Genomic DNA, 19,019 nt, shown 5'->3' with positions numbered 1-19,019 from the left:
ATGTAGCAACTCCAGGACTGAACAAAAGGGAGGAAAAGGGTTTTAAATTTAGACATTTTGATATGTTGTATTTTGGGTATCTATGGTTTACATTTAGATATTCTATGTTTTCGATCAAATGAATTATCCCCTCTTATAATATATATATATATATATATATATATATATATATATATATATATATATATATATATATATATATATAATGTTATGGATATACAGAAGTTAATTGAAATTTCAGTAAATCAACAAATAAATATTTACACAAACTCAGTGTGTAAATAATAATATTTTTGGAGGAGGAGCATATCCCCTACTACATTAACAGATAGTCAACTAAATTAAGTGGAACCACACACACACACACACACACACAATGTTTATATATTACATATATATATATATATACAGAGAGAGAGAGAGAGGTATAGATATACATATGGATATACCGATATAGATATAGATGTAGATATAGGTGCAGTAGATTTGGTCGAGGCATACATTTATCATGTACATTGATTTCTGGTAAATTATGTTAGTGGTTACAGTGGTCAAATTATATTGCAGTCAAACAACAGCTCAGCTGTAATATAATTTCAGGAGTCACCCTCTTTCTCTGCAGTTGTGTAAGAGTGGAATTAGTTTATTTAATTTTTTGGGGTGTGGGAGGCCCCCAGATAAAAGGAACTTTTCTTTAATGTGATCACAAATGTAAGCATGGGAGGAATTTAATAAAGCCTACATGGACTTATTTGCAGTGTACGCCTAGTGGCACGGTGCTTGCATGGAAATAAGCAGATGTGTGATCAAGTAAATGAAGCTGAGGGGAGTGCAGGAGTGTGCAAATATGGTAGTGTCCATGGTATGCAAAATAACCTCATAAGCAGGTAAAATGCATGCAAATGAGGCTGGTAGAGTGATCCATAAGCAGATAGGCAATCGTGCAGACCCCATTTTGGTGTCCATAATGTACACAGAAACATTCCGTCTACAGGATGCAAACATGACTCCAGGGGCTGTAAAAGTGTACTGACAGTGGCAGAAATAGCACAGTAGGCACAGATATGGGCAAAACTAACCATCATGTGTCCAAAATTCTATGGAAAATAATGTAAAATATATATATATATATATATCTATATATATATATATATATATATATATATATTTATTTTTTTTTTTTTAATACTCGGGGTATGTTTGTGCAGCACGCCACAGTGTGCAAACATGCCGTTACGGAAAAAAAAGTAAAATATTGTAAAAACCAGAATTTATGTATATGTAACAGTAATGCATTATAGAACCCTGTGTGGAGTATGTGCAATGTTAGACTGCTGTGGTTGCTAACGAGGCAAGACCTGAAACTGTAGTTTCCAGGTACTGTGCACGGATCTGTATGCAAATGAGCTGGGGTTACTGAATAGCGCAAATGGATATCTGTGTCTACAGATCCCATCCGTGTAGGCACAGAACCATGTTGGTGTCCACAGAAAAGGAAGCTGACATCAAAAGTGGGTGTGTCCTTAAACCTTTAAGCTCATTGGAGCTCAGCTGCGCCTGTTTGCGTGGAGCACCACTTAGCTGAGCAGGGGGGCATGTACACTGACTGCTAAGCTGTGTTTACATCTATGGCACATGTTTTATTGTGTTTGCACATGTTTGAGCAGTGCACTATCTTGCTGAGCATGACCTTCCATGGGGGTGTGTCTACTGACTGCAATGCTTTGTTTATCTTTGCAGCGTGGGTTTGCATGGCAAAAAAAAAAGTGGCTGAGAAAGCCAATGATATATCAATTACTGATGAGCCCTGTTTCACTTAAACTAGGGCCATTAACCCCCTTAATGAGGTACTTGCCAGGTGGAATGCATCATATGTAGCTAACCACAGAGGCTACACCTACAGCAGAGCAATATAAAGGTTGCATACACCCTATAATTTGATTTGTTCCCCATACTCTGCACCATTGGAGTATAGACTTGGGAATTTTAACCAAGAGAATGCTAGGGGCTGCTGTAGGTCTGCTATATATATATATATATATATATATATATATATATATATATATATGCTAGATGCTGAAGTCAATGCAGCTACCGCTATGCTGACCATAGGCCTAGACTGAGAAGGAGAAGAGTGTTCAGGCCCAGGGTAACCTACCAGGAGCTACATGAGATTGAGATTGTAGAGTGCTACAGGGCTGACAGGGACATACTATAAGAACTGACTGAACTCTGCTGACCTCAACTCAAACCCAGACCCAACAGAGAGGAGCCCATCCCAGTAGAAACAAAGATATGTGTAGTCCTTAGGATACCAGCTACAGGTACTTTCCAAAGACCAACTGGGTACATGAAGGGGGTCTCAACACATGCCAGTGAGCACATTTATTTCCCCACATGCCTGACAAGAGGCCCAGCAGTATGCAACTCTTCTACCATGTAGCACACTACCCTGAGGTACTGGGTGCCATAGATTGTACTCATGTACACATCAAGGCACCACCTGGTGAACAGGCTAGAATCTACTTCAGCTGCAGGGGGTACCACTCACTCAACTGCCAAGCCATGTGCAATGCCCAGGGCATTATCATGAGTGTGTGTGCTGACAGACCTTGTAGTTATCACAACAGCTGTACCATATGTTTGCTAGGGGAAACATCCCACATGGCCATTTACTCGAGAATGCTGGCTACACCCTGGAACCATGGATGATGAGACCTATCAGGAATGCACACACACCCACTGAAGAATGCCATAATGAGGCACACACACAAACTAGGAACATCATAGAGCATGTGTTTGAGCTGTTGAAGTCACGTTTCCAGTGCCTCAATATACCTGGTGGAATCCTGCAGCACTCTCCAGACACATGTGCACAGATGTTCACAGTATGTGCCATGCTACACAATATGATCCTGTGGAAATAGCTGGAGCAGAATCAGCAAAGGGAAGGGCTACAAAGCCACCCACCAGTGCCTAGGTTACCACAGCTGCACCCACAGGGGGACTCGGAGGAAGAACCCTCTGAAGATGTCCCTGTAGGCAGATGTAGGCATGCCCAATATGCCCTGGCCTTATCCAAGAGACAACACATAGCATGTGCACTGACAACCTAGGGCCCTAGGGGCTGATACCTTACTCTGACTCGCATACATATTAGTAAAAATGATACCAGCCAGACCACATAACCTGTACCTCACCATGTATTGGCTGTGGACTGCGTGCATTAGACAGAGTTAGCCCTAAACTACAGATCTGTCAATTGCTGCATTCACAAGGTAAGTCACTCTCCTATACATCACTTGTAAGGGGTACTGCACTTTTGTAGCATATATATGGACCTGCCACATGAATGCAAGGGAATGTATATATAGTGTGGTACTGGGCTACTTGCAGAGATCTATAGTGGGCTGCTGGACTACTTGTACAGATCTAACAGCTACTTGGGACAACAGGTACTCTGTTCACTAGTATGTTTACCATAATATCTGCTAGGCCACATGGCTGGAAACTCCATGACATTATTCCAGGGATAAGGCAAACAGTGGGGTCACAGGACAATCGCATGACTGTCTATGCCAGCAGAGCATAGGCTGGTCATCCCCCACCCAAAACACAGCAGTGTTCCCATACAACTGCTGTAAGAGTAAGTCTGCATTGATATACCAGCAGACCAGACAATTCCTGTATGTTGTTGATAGTGTGAAGAATGAAATCTCTCTGTCTATTGGCTGGTGTGGCTCACTGGGCCAGGGACAGTAGCATGGGTGATGGTGCTGACGGTTTGAATCTGGCAGCATGCAACATCTTTTGCATGTCAGGTACTCATATGGTGGTATTTCCACAAACTGTCATAAACCCTTAATCCATTACTGCAAGAAAGCTGGACAAAGCCAGACTGAATGGGGGCACAAAGGGCCATACCTACAGACAGACATTATACATGCTCTGAGTAACCTAGCAAGTGGTTAGTATAACAACAGGTTGCAACAGGTTAGATTAGCTTCAGGATGTAAAGCCCACCACTTAAATGTGTCAGTAGTTACAAGTCAGTGACCACTGTTGACAGTGTAGTACCAGAAAACCACAAATATATGATGAACACAGCAGACATATGGGACGAAATGCTGGACAATCTGCAAAGACATATACAGGGAGAGGTATGCAGACTGTCACCCTGTGTGTGGTGCTACATCATGTACCCTCATCACATCATACCTCCCAACCTCTTAGAGCAGGAAATCTGGCCAAAGCCATGAATAAAAGTGGGACCAAGGCCCACGAATAGGGATAGGTTGTACATATTTGCTCCTACAAACATACAATGTTGATAGAATAACAGGTCTTGCATTAGCATGAATCTCCCAATGTGTATGGAGTCTGAAACTCAAATGTCTGTCTTTATTTATTGACTTCAATCTTCACTGATTTGCCACTAATGTGACAGAAAACTGCAATGTTATGTATAATGGACTACAAATATGAGGCAAACCTCTGGACAGTCTGCAAAGCTCTGCACAGTTGTGAGGTATGAGTCACATATTAAGATTAGCAAACAGCCGGAGAATGCCTTGGACAATATCAGGGAACTGCAGTACTGTGTTAACAGGTGCAGCAGCCAATTGCCTGCAGCACACATAATCCTGGACTGGAGTACAGGTAGCTCTGGACTGGAGTCACCTTGTAAGTACTGACAATCACACTCATGCTCCTACACTTAGCTAACTTGAGCCCATTTTGTTGCCTCTACTGCCCAAAGACCTGCACCATGGAAATATGCTTGTACATACATACAGCTACATATACATATCTGTCTCTCCCTATCCCCCTCATGCTTGATTAGTGTCTCCATCAGTATGTGGCACATATATATATCATCATCAGCCCCTTTTTTCCCATTTTTCTACATGGGGTCGGTGTATAATGCAAACTGTCGCCAACTCTCTCGATTTAGTGCCACACTCCTGCCTTCTGCAACACTCATGCCTGACTGTCACAGATCTTTTTTCACACAATCCACCCACCTCTTTGCTGGACATCCTCATTTCCTCTTACCTTCTTCCTGTCTGTCCCAAATCTTCCTCACCATATTGTCTTCTGCTTTTATACACATGTTCTCAAACCACCATAATCTGTTCTCTTTGATCTTTCCTGCAATTGGAGCTACTTTGGCTTCTGCTCTTATGTCCTCATTTCTTCATATGTCCCAAAGTATGCATCCTACCACCTTTCTCAGGCACTTCATTTCCTTGACCTCTAGCTTCTTCAACTATTCTGCCTTTACTGCCCAGGTTTCTGTATCATACAGTAGTACTGGTCGCACCATTGTCTTGTACACCTTATTTTTCAGGTTCTTTGACATTCTTCTGTCATAGACTACACATGATACTCTATGCCAGTTGGCTGCAGCCCCTCTGATTCTAGCTTTGACTTCTTCATTCAGACTACCCTTCTCCACAACTGTCCCTCCCAGATACTTGAAGCTGTTTACCTGCTCCACTATCTTCCCTTCTATCTCTATCTCAGCTTCTTCTGATTTCTCCAATTTGCTGCCATTACCACTGTCTTATCTGTACTTAGTTTCATCCCATGTGCCTTCATATTTACATTCCGTTCTCCTATCCATTGTTGAAGTTCTAGCTCAGAGTCTGCCTGTACTGCCATATCATCTTCATACAGTAGCTTTGCGTATCCGTCCCCTCCAACCTGTTTGCTAATGTAGTCCATAACCAGTATGAAGAGCAGTGGGCTCAGAGCTGAACCTTGATATACACCCACTCCCACTGAGAACCCCTCTGTGAGGCCAAACACTATTCGTACTTGAGTCATTGGGTCCTTGTACATAGCCTCCACTAATTCTACCAATGTTTCTGGGACTTCAAACCACCTCAGTACTGCTCAGACCAGCTTTCTTGGGATGTTGTCATATGCTTTCTCCAAGTCTAGGAATTCCCAGTTAAACTCTCTCCTCATCTCTAGCTTCTGCTCAAGTATCTGTCTCAATGCAAACATTGGTCAGTTGTGCTCCATCCTGATCTGAATCCAAACTGCTCATCTCCCATCTTACATTCTACTTCTCTGTGTATTGTTTATCAATCACCCTCTCCAGAACTTTCATGCAATATGATAGGAGTTTGATGCCTCTGTACTGCCCGCAGTTGTGGATGCCCCCTTTGTTCTTGTACACTGGCAAGAGTATGCTTATTTCCCCGTCATCTGGGATATGCCTTTCTCTCCATACTGCTATTAGTACCCTCAGGAGCCATTTCTCCCCTATCTCACCAAGCATCTTTATCATATCTTCTGTGACCTCATCTGAGCCTTCTGTTTTCCCTGACTTAATCTTCCTTAGTGTTGTTCTTACTTCTTTTAGTGTGGGCTCTTCTTCTTCTCTTATCATAGGCTGTTTCTGGGGCAATACAGCTTCTGTGGGGGTTTTCATCATTCAGAAGCTGCTGGAAATACTCCTTCCATCTGCCTTTGATGTCCTATGGATTGGTGAGCAGGCTATTGCTGGCAAACCCTTATGAAGGGTGTCTGACTATCTTCTTTATCTTTCTGTCTTTGCCTTGCAACCTGATATAGTTTCTTTGTGCCCCTTACTGAGTCACTTTCCAAAAGTTGGTACAGTGGCTCCAATGCCCTATTCTTTGCTATTGCAACTTCTTTCTTAGCTTCTTTGTTAGCCAACCAGTAGTCCATTCTAGCCTAGTCAGTCTTTTCTGTCTCCGTGTCCCCTAAACTTCATGCTTGTTTTGAAAAAAATAAATTATATTGCCCTCCTTCTGTCTCCATTTTATGGGCTGTCCCCTTTCTTTTAATGAGGTTAGAGATTCATCAAACATTTTAAGTCACTATTCTGGACTCTCCCCTTTGCCAGGGATTTAACCAGCATCATCCCATCATTCCATATCTCGACATAGCCCACACTCCAGCACCCCTGAGCATTACTACCAATCCCTTACTGAACCAGACATCATTTCCTTGGTGCCTACCACTGCCAGCATCCTGTTCTCCTGACTACATCCAGTCCCCTTTGTGACACGTGTTTTTATGAGCCACTTATTAACCCAGTAACATGTTCTCCTTTACACATTTCTCTTTTTATTTCCTACTTTGTCTGCTATGCAGTCTTTCATTCCCTTTAAATTATCATTTTTCTCCTAGTCATGCTTTTCTGTATCTCTCAGTTACGTCTTATATATGTGTGTATTTCTGTTAAGATACCTCTTTCTTTTTAAGTACAGACACTGTATTTATTACTGACACCATTTTTATTGTGATCATTCTGCTTCTATGCACAATCATACATTCTGCAATTACTATCTGCCATCGTCTAACTTTAAGCTATGCATTTAATGGATGTTATCTGCCATTGTCTAAACAACATGATTCTTCTTTTGTTAATGCAGTGATGGCCAAAGTAAAAATAGAGTAGATAGCTCTATGTTACAGAAGGATAAAGCCCTGACTGCAACATAAATGACCTCGGATCAACTAGTGACAAATTGCTGGCAGAACCAATCAGTGACAGCAGGAGTGATCAACTAATATCAGCTCATCCATCCTATAGGAAGGGAACCACAAAGGATTGTAGAGAATGATGTTTACATCACATGGGATCACCCATTACCAAAAGTTTACAAAAATAGATGCGAGATGACCTGGTATAGTAGTCCAGGAAAAAAGACAAAAGTAGCATTAATCATTGAAATTGCTATACCCTGTCATTAAAGTGTCTTATGTACAGAGACACAAAGTCATAAAATAATGAGATTTGCAGGCATAAACGAGAGCAATGTGCAAGAAAGATGCCCAGACAGTTTTAATAGTAGTAGGAGCAGCCAGTCTAACAAAAAAGAATTTACAGTCATATTTAGATATGATAACAATACATGTGACTCCGTATGAATTGCAGAAGGAGTCCATTCTGGGCACATTGCAAGTGCTGCAAAGAGCACTTTTGGCTAACATCAAAGACTGAAACAATACTAATTTCACAAACTTTAATCATACCCTGACTTAGGCATGGGGTCCGGTCCCATCATGGTATTAGAATCTCAAAAGGCTTGGAAAAATTTAACTGAGAGAAGAGAGGTAACCCAGTCTACTGAGCAAGTACCATATTTGTGAAGCAGACTTTACCATGCTTGTAGATGAAGCTACCAGAGGGACAATGATGGGGAAAATATCATAAGGAAAAGAAAACACACCCCTTATAGCCACCCTGATAACGGGCCTTCGGTGATTAACCTCAGATGTAAAAAATGAATGAGCTGATCAACAGTAATTGTCTTTGATGGTCAGCAGGTGCTAGAAGTTTAAAAAAATAGATAATAAAAATAAATAAACTAAAAGCACAGTATGTACAAAACATCAACATATTATCTTGAATACATTGATGCATGAATAACAGTCCCAAGAATTTATCATCTGGACATATCTCTCACCATCATTCCTATAAAGTTAAAGTCTTCTGTATACTTTATCGGATGCCATAATCACCTGATTAATTTCTATCTTCCAAGGATCCTGACTTTACTCCCTACCACCAAATTTCTTAAAATGTAGTGCAGTTGTTTGAAGTATACCAATTTATTACATAAAACCTAACTGCTGTATGAGACTTTTAAACAAGGATTTTATTGAAACACCTATAGACATAGCTAATTATCATGATCTGAGTAACTCGCTATAAAAACTTTAAATGTTAAAGGTATTCCATCACATCTGTCTTCCAGTGTCATTGTGTTCACTTTAAACAAGAAATGCAGGCACAGTAGTTTTATTTTATTTTATTATTGATCTCCGTGGCTGGGTAGCGTTCGAAAGACATGCGTGCGTAAATGGGCATACCTTCGATGAAGGTTGGGCGTCGAGCTGGCACCTCGGCATTTCGTAAAAATCTACTGCCAATCATTAGTGGACCGGAGTTCCACTGTGGCGACCCCTTACCAGGAAAAAGCCGAAAGACAAACAACAACGATTGATCCTACAGGTTAAAGCTTGCAGTGTTTAAACCGTATTTACAATGAGTGGAAAAACATACATTCTAGTCCCATTTGAAAATGCTTTCTAGATAATTTGAGGTATACTGCTTATTGAAAAATGTAGGTGTTTAAATGACATTTGAAAAATCATTTAATTTCAGCCATGAACAGCATTTAAACTGTGAGGACTTTGGTATTATTCCTGCAAGGCATGCATCTATAAGTAACGAGGTGAATAAAAGAGAGCTTTTGTGAGAAACATAAGAGCTGGACAAAACATGTGGAAACACAACTTTTTTATAGTGTTAAATAATTAAAGAAGGTAAATTGTGACAATAGTATGTAAGGCCATTATGAATGAGGTTAAAATAAAAGTTTTTTTTAGAAAAGAGGAATATATCGATGTGAAAAATGTAGTGAATGCCAGTGTGTTGGCAGGTAGGGAAATTACAGTTACATAGCAACATGGATTGAAATGTCAATTTATGTAAAATAAGGCAATAAAAATAACAGCTACCTGAAATTAAGTACTATAAAATAAACCTTTATTAGTTAATACTTATTTATTAAAAGAACATAACACCTCAAGCATGACAGCATTCAAAGGGAACAATAGCATTTAATCCAAGGGCTTAAATATTGATGTAAGACACACAGATCAGCAGAAAATCAGCATCAGTAAAATAATCAGTTTTACTCTTCCAGAGACGCTCAGTGCTGATGCCATTAGAATGAATGGTAACATAATGTAAAATGAAACAGGACTCTGTGCAGAGAAGCTCAGTGCTGTTGGTAACATAATGTAAAATGAAACAAGACTCTGTGCAGAGAAGCTCAGTGCTAGTGGTAACATAATGTAAAATGAAACAGTATTCTGTGCAGAGAAGCTCAGTGCTGGAGGTAACATAATTTAAAATGAAACTGGACTCTGTGCAGAGAAGCTCAGTGCTGGTAGTAACATAATGTAAAATGAAACTGGACTCTGTGCAGAGAAGCTCAGTGCTTGTAGTAACAATGGAAAATGAAACTGGACTCTGTGCAGAGAAGCTCAGTGCTGGTGGTAACATAATGTAAAAGGATACAGAACTGTGCAGAGAAGCTCATTGCTGGTGGTAGCATAACGTAAAAGGAAACAGGACTCTGTGCAGAGAAGCTCAATGCTGGTGGAAGCATAATGTAAAATGAAACAAGACTGTGCAGAGAAGCTCAGTGCTGGTTGTAACATAATGTAAAATGAAACTGGACTCTGTACAGAGAAGCTCAGTGCTGGTGATAACATACTGTAAAAGGAAACAGGACTCTGTGCAGAGAAGCTCAATGCTGGTGGAAGCATAATGTAAAATGAAACAAGACTGTGCAGAGAAGCTCAGTGCTGGTTGTAACATAATGTAAAATGAAACTGGACTCTGTACAGAGAAGCTCAGTGCTGGTGATAACATACTGTAAAAGGAAACAGGACTCTGTGCAGAGAAGCTCAATGCTGGTGGAAGCATAATGTAAAATGAAACAAGACTGTGCAGAGAAGCTCAGTGCTGGTTGTAACATAATGTAAAATGAAACTGGACTCTGTACAGAGAAGCTCAGTGCTGGTGATAACATACTGTAAAAGGAAACAGGACTCTGTGCATTTTAAGATATTTTAACATCATCTGCTATTCCATCCGTCTTAGTAACATGGAGCACAATCCTTGCTTAAGGTTATAATAATTGCCAATGAAAGAAACGTAGAACAATGGGGACAACTTTTGCCCCCTTATGCAAATCTGGTGTAGCAGGAGCAGTACTGCAGGTGTTGTACCACAATGTGGTGGCAAGCAAGAACTGAGTCACAGAATCAAACTGTGTTTACCACTGTGGCTATGTCTCCATCCTCTCCTTTAGTATTGTGCTTTTAATTATGATATAAAGGATGAACTCCTGGATACAGAAAATATAAATGAGGTCCTTTCTCAGGGAACCTCTACTCAACTCTTTGTAATACAGTGACAAGCTTAACAATCAAGGAGTATTTCAAACAACAGTCACTGCCCTTTCATGTTAAGTGGCATCTATTTGCATGGTTTTGTGCATTTTCTGAGGGTGCCTCTTGGCCAGCTCCCATAAGAAGTATACAAAGTGCTACCTACTGGGAGTGGTCCCCGGTGTAGACTGAAGACATGGTGAAAATATATCTGACAACTTGTAAAAAATTCCTGGGAATCCCACAATATGAGCTGGGGACTGTTGTGGGTAGGGAAGTCATATTCCACTTGCCACAACTGCTATCTTAACCAGGACAATCATTTAAAAAATGATGATGGTGTTGATATTGTCTTCCATACCTGAAGAAATAATTAACTTTGTACCTCTGGGAAGAAGTCCATTATGCATAGTTAGAATGCACTATCAGAGAATATGCATTTCTGAGTAACAAATATACAAGAAATGCTGGTGATTGTTCATGACCCATATGCCAAATATATATATATATATTTTTTTTCACTAGAGATATCTTGGCAGTTTGAGTTTTCCATTTAATGTATATATTTAGTCTTATGTAGACCAGGCTTCATTCCTTCTGCTAACAAACATGTCCAAACAAATTGTGTGTAGTCCATTTAATCATGGGACATTTCATTAACATACACTTAGCCAAGTTTCTATCATTAAAACAATCCATTCATGGACTAAGTAAGCTTAATGTATCCCATTCCATTGACCATCATCATTGGTAAAGGAGAACAGTTCCCAATACTGAAATTAGACTTTTTATGTAGGGATTACTCTATTATGTTTTTTCCTTGCTACGCCAATCTTTAAATTAGTATATGTATACGTTGCACTACAATCTATAATCCCCCACATGACTTGCCTTGCCCCCCTGCAAAAATTCTTATTTTTCAATATTTTCCCTACCCATCAACTATTTGTCAAAAGTCATACAAAAAAGCAAGAACCAAAAGACAAACCAGTGAAAAAGGCTTCAGACCACGAAGAACACCAAAACCCAATGATACCTTAACGCAGATTTATTGAATACACAAAACACAGCAGCGTTTTCGCTACGCACACAATGTAGCTTCTTCAGAGGATTTTAAAAGCACCAAAAACATACTCATTTTTATAGAGATGTTACTAATTGTATAATTGTATAATTGCATAGTTACATCACTTCCTGGTGCAGTTTCTACACAAAAGGACTTTTTGTGTACAAAGTAGTTGTGAATGTCCCTTAATCTCTCTGTTTAAATTACTGGCAAAAATTATGGTTAAAAAATACAAATCCGTTGACATTGTCACATTTAAAATTATATGACAGTGTAAAAACTGTTACACTTAAAAATGTTCTATAGAAAATAACGGCTCCATTTTAAGCAGGTAGATGTTGGCAACAACAAAGGCAGTCACTTGACAAGGTTTTTGAAAAGCACAAGAGCCAGCTAAATCAAAAAATGTAAATGCATGTGTATACAAGATTAAACAGATGTTCCTCGCATGCTTACATGTATATATATAAGAAAATTTTTGTTTATATGTGCGTAAAAAAGCACATATGTATGTAACAAAATAGACTGTTTGAAATGGGAACCCTAAAGCAAGGTATAAATGTGTCCTTACATTAGCACACAACCGTATTTTACACCCTTAACAAAATATATATATGTCCTTGTAGCAACACAAGACATTACTTTGCACAAAAGGCTACCGACCTAAAGAACTTTAAGTAGAGCCTAAAAAAATGTGTATATGTATCATTTAAAAGTATTAATTTTTCACTCAGTAAAAAGGAAAAAGTAGAAAAATGTTAAAAAATGTTGAAAATGTTAAAAATATTATTAAAATGTATTTAGCAAAGTGTATTTGACAAACTCATCACTTCCCTTAAAGAAAGTGGAAAGTGAGGCATGAAGAAAAATGAATTAGGATAAAAATCAGAATAAAAGTGAAGCAACAATAACCATGAGTTGAAAGTGTAAGTCAACATAAAATAAGTGAACATGTTAGCAGATGTTAGCTAGTACATAAAACTTTCATCTCAAATATGATTTGTACTTTAAGAACGGAGCTATGTTACAGCTTTCATTAAGCCCTGGTGTATTGAAAGCATCTAATTTCAATTGCCATAAAAGCTCACGTATTTCCAATAAGAGTGAGGTAGGGCCACCCCTGATGGACAAAGGCAAGTGGTCAATGCCCATAAACAAGAACGCATGGCCAGGGTTGTTAACTATATGCTTGGCCAAAGCATTTTCGCATTTGTTATTTTTAATTGCATAACAGTGCTGGTAGATACGTTCCTTAAACTTTCTATCCGTCTTACCGACGTAGAAGGCTGGACAACATGTGCAAAAAGCTACATAGATAATTGATTTTCTGTCACAGCTAATCCTATAATGGATAAAAAATTTTTTGTCCAAGATGTCAAAAGAACTACCTGCCTTTATGTAATTGCACCAGTTGCACAAACCACATGCAAATGAACCCTTGGTCCTGTTAAACAAACCCACTGAAGGGCCACATTGTAGTAAGTCCTTCATGTTTCTACCTCTCTTAAAAACCGTGCGGGGTTTATCACCCAATTTACCAGATAACGTAGAGTGTGTAGAAATAAAGTACCAATTCTTAGTTAAAATACCTAGAATAGTATCAGAATTGAGATTGTATGTCGTGATAAAACTACATGGGTACTCCTGTGGTGGAGGTTCAACAGTAGAATTGTGGACATTAACAGATGCAAAGTTCAGTACAGCCCTAGATGACAAAGCTGTACCATCAACAACTGTAGGTAGCACAGAAAGTAGGGGTTTGTAAAAACCATTCCTTCTCTTAGAAATTACTTCATTCGTTAAGTCATCCACCAAACTCTGTGGATAACCACGATGAAGGAAAAGCTCCTTGAAATATGTACCTTCCAATAAGAAGTCACTCAACTCACTGCACATTCTTACCGCCCTCACCAATTGGCCTTTCACTATAGCTCTTTTTTGTTTGAATGGATGTGAGCTCGTAAAGTGAAGGAAAGAATTAACATATGTTTCCTTCCTGAAAATAACAGATTTAAGCTTACCAGACAGTGGTAGTCTTGACAATCTGACATCAAGGTAGTCAATAAGGTCAGTGTCAAAGTGGTAAGTGAATTTCAAAAAAGTTGTTGTCGAATTAGAATTAATCGAGCTTGGGGCTCCTAAAAATGACATCAACAATGTAACTGAATTTTTAGACATTATCTTGTCCTCTAACTTTTTCATGTTCGAAAAAGATGTTTACATCCAAAAACAGGGTGTAGCTATGGGCTCACCTTGTGGGGCCGTTGTAGCCAACTTATTTATGGCCTACTGGGAAAGACACTTTGTATTTAACAACAAGGACTGGAACGAGAAGTTGATTTATTACACACGTTTTTTAGATGATGTCATTATACTATTTAAAGGTGATTCAACACTTGCACATTCATTTGTTGAATACCTGAATTCGACAACAACTTTTTTGAAATTCACTTACCACTTTGACACTGACCTTATTGACTACCTTGATGTCAGATTGTCAAGACTACCACTGTCTGGTAAGCTTAAATCTGTTATTTTCAGGAAGGAAACATATGTTAATTCTTTCCTTCACTTTATGAGCTCACATCCATTCAAACAAAAAAGAGCTATAGTGAAAGGCCAATTGGTGAGGGCGGTAAGAATGTGCAGTGAGTTGAGTGACTTCTTATTGGAAGGTACATATTTAAAGGAGCTTTTCCTTCATCGTGGTTATCCACAGAGTTTGGTGGATGACTTAACGAATGAAGTAATTTCTAAGAGAAGGAATGGTTTTTACAAACCCCTACTTTCTGTGTTACCTACAGTTGTTGATGGTACAGCTTTGTCATCTAGGGCTGTACTGAACTTTGCATCTGTTAATGTCCACAATTCTACTGTTGAACCTCCACCACAGGAGTACCCTTGTAGTTTTATCACGACATGCAATCTCAATTCTGATACTATTCTAGGTATTTTAACTAAGAATTGGTACTTTATTTCTACACACTCTACGTTATCTGGTAAATTGGGTGATAAACCCCGCACGGTTTTTAAGAGAGGTAGAAACATGAAGGACTTACTACAATGTGGTCCTTCAGTGGGTTTGTTTAACAGGACCAAGGGTTCATTTGCATGTGGTTTGTGCAACTGGTGCAATTACATAAAGGCAGGTAGTTCTTTTGACATCTTGGACAGAAAAAAATTTTTATCCATTATAGGATTAGCTGTGACACAAAATCAATTATCTATGTAGCTTTTTGCACATGTTGTCCAGCCTTCTACGTCGGTAAGACGGATAGAAAGTTTAAGGAACGTATCTACCAGCACTGTTATGCAATTAAAAATAACAAATGCGAAAATGCTTTGGCCAAGCATATAGTTAACAACCCTGGCCATGCGTTCTTGTTTATGGGCATTGACCACTTGCCTTTGTCCATCAGGGGTGGCCCTACCTCACTCTTATTGGAAATACGTGAGCTTTTATGGCAATTGAAATTAGATGCTTTCAATACACCAGGGCTTAATGAAAGCTGTAACATAGCTCCGTTCTTAAAGTACAAATCATATTTGAGATGAAAGTTTTATGTACTAGCTAACATCTGCTAACATGTTCACTTATTTTATGTTGACTTACACTTTCAACTCATGGTTATTGTTGCTTCACTTTTATTCTGATTTTTATCCTAATTCATTTTTCTTCATGCCTCACTTTCCACTTTCTTTAAGGGAAGTGATGAGTTTGTCAAATACACTTTGCTAAATACATTTTTAATAATATTTTTAACATTTTCAACATTTTTTAACATTTTTCTACTTTTTCCTTTTTACTGAGTGAAAAATTAGTACTTTTAAATGATACATATACACATTTTTTTAGGCTCTACTTAAAGTTCTTTAGGTCGGTAGCCTTTTGTGCAAAGTAATGTCTTGTGTTGCTACAAGGACATATATCTATTTTGTTTAGGGTGTAAAATACGGTTGTGTGCTAATGTAAGGACACATTTATACCTTGCTTTAAGGTTCCCATTTCAAACAGTCTATTTTGTTACATACATATTTGCTTTTTTACGCACATATAAACAAAAATTTTCTTATATATATACATGTAAGCATGCGAGGAACATCTGTTTAATCTTGTATACACATGCATTTACATTTTTTGATTTAGCTGGCTCTTGTGCTTTTCAAAAACCTTGTCAAGTGACTGCCTTTGTTGTTGCCAACATCTACCTGCTTAAAATGGAGCCGTTATTTTCTATAGAACATTTTTAAGTGTAACAGTTTTTACACTGTCATATAATTTTAAATGTGACAATGTCAACGGATTTGTAATTTTTAACCATAATTTTTGCCAGTAATTTAAACAGAGATTAAGAGACATTCACAACTACTTTGTACACAAAAAGTCCTTTTGTGTAGAAACTGCACCAGAAGTAATGTAACTATGCAATTATACAATTATACAATTAGTAACATCTCTATAAAAACGAGTATGTTTTTGGTGCTTTTAAAATCCTCTGAAGAAGCTACATTGTGTGCGTAGCGAAAACGCTGCTGTGTTTTGTGTATTCAATAAATCTGCGTTAAGGTATCATTGGGTTTTGGTGTTCTTCGTGGTCTGAAGCCTTTTTCGCTTATTTGTCAAAAGTCATGATACAGTATTACAAGTGTCTAAAAAGATTAAGCTAAATAAGCTGGTGCTTAACAAATGTACTGTTGCCATTATGTACCAGATGTAAAATTTTAACTCTATTTTTTTAAATTAACAATTATTCATATTAAGATTAATGCCCACTTCATAAACTCTCTCCAGCACAGCATGCATCCTGACATTGTGCTTATTTTGTGTCTGCCCCCACACAAGTATAACACCCATATGATAGACTACACCTTCCAGCTCATTTGTCAATACAATCTTGTTTTGAAAAGTTCCAAAGCTATTCCAAAAGACAGGCAATTTAAAAAGTATCTTCACAAGAGTTTAACAAGCATTGTGTATTCCACTAACTCTTGTAGCAGGTGAAGTTGTCAAAATTCTAGAGTGGCATCTAATATTTGAGCATCGGCCAATACAAATTGTGTTCATTGCTTGTCTGCATAATGCCTGGTCACACTTTTGTTAGAGCTGTACAGATGTGAATTCAGACTTGTTACTCTGTCATATTTGTACATTTGTGAATTAAGGCAATTCTCTTAAGAACAACAAAATTCCAAAAAGTTGTTTTACTTATGACTTCCATATGCCTCATTCATTCATTTTCCTCTTTTACCTTTACCAAAGGTTGCTGAGGAATACTAAATGGAGATTTGGCTTCATCTTAATGGCATATAGTGGCTACATCGACCTAGGACATTACAAAGTTCTGGAAACTTCTGTTTTACTATCCTTTCTTATGTGTGCGTTAATCCTGACAAGTTTTACAGATTGGCTGTAGCTAGGCAGCCTAACAGAACTGTGCACAGATCTTTAACTGCATAAGTATCTTCTGCAGCAGATTTTTTCATATTTAGGTGGCCTGTGTCTGGCTCTAACAACCCATGTTAGCAAAGTACCAACTGACTCCAGCAAACATTTTTGTAATTCAGATAGGTCTTATGTATTATTACTGTCAGCAGTGTTTTTTTATCACAGTAACACATGCACATTTAACTTTGAAATGCATTCTTATTATATCACATGCGGACTAGTAGTTCCTGGTCTCATAAGCTTCTTTAATGCCTAGGAAAAATACTTTTCCATTGTTATTCCATGCTCTTCTTTGCTGATCAGTAAACCTTGTCAAAATGCCCTCCTTTGCCACAAACATGTCATGAAGCATCTTTAGCTGAGCACTGCTGCTTAGTAAATGAATATAGTAGCTTGTCATATATGGTGTGTACTTTTTGTGGCATGTGTGTTCTCACAGCCGCTTTTACACTTGCCTATTGTCAGGGAATACATTTGACTTTGGATCTTTGGGTATTTTGGGCTGATACTGTATCAATAGATACTCGTCTTACTCTTGTGCCTCCATCACCATGAATGTCTGTTTTAGTAATTTGACCAGTTTTTAATGTCTCACTATATTTATGGTTTTCCTGAGTTTCAAGTTACTCTCCTTTTGGAATCTCACAGCCAGAGGCTTCTCTCTCAGATCAGCAACTCTTAGTTCATAATGTAAGTCCCATATTAACACATTAACACCTATGCAGCATGGCACTTCACACCTATAGCAGCCTACACACATTTTGCATTCCAGAGCATTTTCTGAAAAATAAACTTAAAAGATATAAGATAAACAAAAACAATATATTTTGTGGTAAATTAAAAATATTAAAACTGTACAAATAGCAATGTTAACAACAGTAAGAACTATTCTTTACAGTGATAATAGTCTGTGCATTCATAGTCTTTTCCATAAATACTGTAATATATTATAATGTAAACAAATCCCAAATTATACTTTTTGTAAACATTTACAAATTTTCATATCTTGAAAATTATACAGCCTAGACATATATTGTTAAAACATTTAACTAGACATAAGCTTTTACATGACAATAAGTAATTCCTCTATAAGTCCCTGTTTGTTGGGATACAGAAATATAAAAATGTATGTTTATTTGTATAATTAGCAAACAAACAAAAAAAAATATTGGATATCTCCCAAGATGTACAACTTACAGTGCAAATATCAAAGACAGTTTTCTTTAGCAACATTTAAGGCTTCATTTAATGCCATGCAACAGTTTGTAAATCATTCAGTTTTTGAAGTATTAGTTACATATGGAAATATTTCTTATTTTCATAATTGCTAGCAAACAACTGGTGTAATTTCCAGTATAGCGTGATATAAACCAGCATCAACAGTGAATTGTTCTGTCTCCCACACTGGTGTTTCACATCTTATACCTCAGTAACATGTATGTCTCTCATTTATGAAAATCTGAACATGAATTTGAAAATATGAATAATAAGTGGGAAACAGGGATTCATTTCTCTACTACAGGACATCCTAGACTAGCAGTCTTAGTGTCGTTTTGT

The sequence above is a fragment of the Protopterus annectens genome, chromosome 5.part0, assembly GCF_019279795.1.
Source record: "Protopterus annectens isolate FY-2018-M chromosome 5.part0, PAN1.0, whole genome shotgun sequence".
Lineage (NCBI taxonomy): Eukaryota > Metazoa > Chordata > Ceratodontiformes > Protopteridae > Protopterus > Protopterus annectens.
The sequence above is the reverse complement of the archived record's forward strand: the minus strand, read 5'-3'. Positions refer to the sequence as shown.